This window comes from Salvelinus sp. IW2-2015, unplaced genomic scaffold, assembly GCF_002910315.2.
Source record: "Salvelinus sp. IW2-2015 unplaced genomic scaffold, ASM291031v2 Un_scaffold4026, whole genome shotgun sequence".
In the NCBI taxonomy this organism is placed as follows: Eukaryota; Metazoa; Chordata; class Actinopteri; order Salmoniformes; family Salmonidae; genus Salvelinus; species Salvelinus sp. IW2-2015.
Window position 1 is genome coordinate 66,614 of NW_019945298.1, and position 4,521 is coordinate 71,134.

Consider the following 4,521-nt stretch of genomic DNA (forward strand, 5'->3'; position numbering starts at 1 on the left):
TGGTTTTTTATTAAACATTTGTAGTCAATGTTGTGATAGTTACACATTTTGATTGACTTTTCCGTTTTACAGATGCAACTGCAGAGAGAGACCAGCTACAGAATAGTCTAAATACCAGGACCACAGAGAGAGACCAGCTACAGAATAGTCTAAATACCAGGACCACTGAGAGAGACCAGCTACAGAATAGTCTAAATACCAGGACCACAGAGAGAGACCAGCTACAGAATAGTCTAAATACCAGGAACACTGAGAGAGACCAGCTACAGAATAGTCTAAATACCAGGACCACTGAAATAGACAAGTTGATGAAGAGTCTGAACACTACAACTATGGAGCGTGACCAGCTACAGAAGGAGAAAGAAAGGCTGAACTGGAAGATCAATGGTAAGGACCCCCCCACACAGTTTCGGTAGTTGACCTGTTATCTCACACCCAAGAAAATTCAAGAAATATTGTCAGCGCTGACAGGAACTGTGTTTTGCCGTAGGGCTCAACACACACCATAGGAGATCAGAGGTCATCAGAACTAACTACCTACAACTCCCTCAGATTTTGTTTTGTCAGTCAAGGAAATTAGATAAATAGTAGTTCGACATCTTTTATCATTCACCAGTGACCATGTGGTTAGTGTTCACCCTGAGATTGGAAGTTTGATCTCCCACCGAGTCATATGAAAGGCTGTAAAAATTGTACCTGATGAGTGTCTGCTTGGCACTCAGCATTAAGGAGATATAAGTGGAGGTAAGGTCCTATGATAGACTAGCGTCCAGCGGGTGTACTTTAAAAAATAATAATTTTATTTAAACAGGATCAACTGAGACCAATGTCTCATTTGCAGTAGAGCCCTGTTTTCAATAAAAAGAAATAAACATATAGAGTGGCAAGGAAAAGTGTGAACCCTTTGYAATTACCTGGATTTCTGCATAAATTGGTCATTAAATGTGAACTGGTCTTCATCTAGGTCACAACAATAGACAAACACAGTATCCTTAAACTTTTAACACAAACAATTATTTTCATGTCTTTATTGAACACACCGTGTAAACATTCACAGTGCAGGGTGGAAAAAGTAGGTGAACCCTTGGATTTAATAGCTGGTTGGCCCTCCTTTGGCAGCAATAACCTCAACCAAACATTTTCTGTAATTGCGGATCAGACCTGAAAAACGGTCAGGAGGAATTTTGGACCATTCCTCTTTACAAAATTGTTTCAGTTCAGCAATATTCTTGGGATGTCTGGTGTGAAGCACTCTCTTGAGGTCATGCCACAGTATCTCAATCGGGTTGAGGTCAGGACTCTGACTGGGCCACTCCAGAAAGCGGATTTTCTTCTGTTGAAGCCATTCCGTTGTTGATTTACTTCTGTGTTTTGGGTRGTTGTCTTGTTGCATCACCCAACTTCTGTTGAGCTTCAATTGGCGGACAGATAGCCTTACATTCTTCTGCAAAATGTTGATAAACTTGGGAATTAATTTTTCCGTTGATGATAGCAWGCTGTCCAGGCCCTGAGGCGACAAAGCAGCCCCAAACCATGATGTTCCCTCCACCATACTTTAAAGTTGGGATGAGGTTTTGATGTTGGTGTGCTGTGCCTTTTTTTCTCCACACATAGTGTTGTGTGTTCCTTCCAWACAACTCAACTTTAGTTTAATCTGTCCCACAGAATATTTTGCCAGTCACGCTGTGGAACATCCAGGTGCTCTTTTGCAAACTTCCAACGTTGAGCAATGTCTTTTTTTGACAGCAGGGCTTTTCCGTGTGTCCTCCCAAGAACACCATTCTTGTTTAGCGTTTTATGTATCGTAGACTTGTCAGAGATGTTAGCATGTTCCACAGATTTCTGTAAGTCATTAGCTAAACTCTAGGATTCTTCTGAACATCATTGTGCTCTGTGCTCTTGCAGTCATCTTTGCAGGATGGGCCACTCCGAGGGAGAGTTGCAACAGTGCTGAACTTTATCCATTTATAGACAATTTGTCTTACCGTGGACTGATGAACATCGAGGCTTTTAGAGATACTTTTGTAACCCTTTCCAGCTTTATGCAAGTCAACAATTCTTAATCGTAGGTCTTCTGAGATGTCTTTTGTTCAAGGCATGGTTCACATAAGGCAAAGCTTCTTGTGAATGGCAAACTCAAATTTTGTGAGTGTTTTTTATAGGGCAAGGCAGCTCTAACCAATATCTCCAATCTCGTCTCATTGATTGGACTCCAGGTTAGCTGACTCCTGAATCCAATTAGCTTTTTGAGAAGTCATTAACTCATTAGCTCAGGCTTAGTTTAAGCAGACTGTGTTTGTCTATTGTTGTGACTTAGATGAAGATCAGTTCAAATTTCATGACCAATTTATGTAGAAATCCAGGTAATTCCAAAAGGTTCACATACTTTTTCTTGCCACTGTATGCACAACTACACAGACACAATACATATACACCTTAAGAAAAACAATCACAGTTAACATTTAAAAGATCAGAAATACATTTTTGGCACCAGAACACAAATTCTAAGTTTTTTTGTAAATTGTTCCACATGCAGTTGAAGTCGGAAGTTTACATACACCTTTGCCAAATACATTTAAACTCAGGTTTCGTAAAAATTCCCTGTCTTAGGTCAGTTAGGATCACCACTTTATTTTAAGAAAGTGAATTGTCAGAATAATAGTAGAGAGAATGGTTTATTTCAGCTTTTATTTCTTTCATCACAATCCCAGTGGGTCAGAAGTTAACATACACTCAATTAGTATTTGGTAGCATTGCCTTGAAATTGTTTAACTTGGGTCAAACATTTCAGGTAGCCTTCCACAAGCTTTCCACAATAAGTTGGGTGAATTTTGACCCATTCCTCCTGACAGAGCTTGTGTAACTGAGTCAGGTTTGTAGGCCTCCTTGCTCGCACACGCTTTTTCAGTTCTGCCCACAAATGTTCTATAGGGTTGAGGTCAGGGCTTTGTGATGGCCACTCCAATACCTTGACTGTGTTGTCCTTAAGCCATTTTGCCACAACTTTGGAAGTATGTTTGGGGTCATTGTCCATTTGGAAGACCCATTTGCGGCCAAGCTTTAACTTCCTGAATGATGTCTTGAGATGTTGCTTCAATAAATCCACATATTTTCCTTCCTCATGCATCATTTTCCTTCCTCATGCCATCTTTGCCATCTATTTTGTGAAGTGCACCAGTCGCTCCTGCAGCAAAGCACCCCCACAACATGATGCTGCCACCCCCGTGCTTCGCGGTTGGGATGGTGTTCTTCGGCTTGCAAGCCATCCCTTTTTCCCAAACATAACGATGACCATTATGGCCAAACAGTTCTATTTTTGTTCAGCAGACCAGAGACATTCTCCAAAGAGTACATCTTTGTCCCATGTGCAGTTGCAAACCGTAGTCTGACTTTTTTTTATGGAGGTTTTGGAGCAGTGGTTCTTCCTTGCTGAGCGGCCTTTCAGGTTTATGTCGATATAGGACTCGTTTAACTGTGGAAATAGATACTTTGTACCTGTTCCTCCAGCATCTTCACAAGCCCTTTGCTGTTGTTCTGGGATTGATTTGCACTTTTCGCCCAAGTACGTTGATCTCTAGGAGACAGAAGCGTCTCCCTCCTGAGCGGTATGAGGCTGCGTGGTCCCATGGTGTTTTTACTTGCGTACTATTGTTTGTACAGATGAACGTGGTACCTTCAGGGTTTGGAAATTGCTCCTAGGATGAACCAGAGTTGTGGAGGTCTACAATTTTTTCTGAGTCTTGGCTGATTTCTTTTGATTTTCCCATGATGTCAATCAAAGAGGCACTGAGTTTGAAGGTGGCCTTGGAAATACATCACAGGTCAAGCTGTTTAAAGTCAGTCAACTTGGTGTATGTAAACTTGTGACCCACTGGAATTGTGATACTGTGAATAATTTTGTCTGTTAACAGTTGTTGGAAAAATTACTTGTGTCATGCACAAAGTAGATGTCCTAACCAAATTGCCAAAACTATAGTTTGTTAACAATAAATGTGTGTAGTGGTTGAAAAATGAGTTTTAACCAACCTAAGTGTATGTAAACTTCCAACTTCAACTGTATAAGCTGCATCATAACTGAAGGGGCATGTTCTGATCTGTGTAGAAACTGGGGGATCTGAAGTGTAATGTAATACATTGACCCAGTTTTATAATTAGTAATTCTAGAAGAGACTAGAGATGTCAGATACATTGGAAGTTATTACTTGTACATAAGCTGCTCACACTACAGAAACAGGAGCAAGGAGCTATAGCTGTTCACTGCCTCTCAAGCCAAGGCTCAATGCAAACTACTTTACTTATTAAGTGTGGGAATAAATAATATGTTGCAAAGTTATGTTTAACTTGAAATGTCATGCAAAATATATTACAAGGCAACATGTAAAGTGTTTGGTCCCATGTATTAATGATGCTGAAAATAAAGTATATCAGAAATGTCACAATATGCCACCAAATGTATTTGAATAGCTAACATTTGTTCTCTCTGTTGTGAGCTTAATCTCTTTTGAACCAAAGAGTAATCCA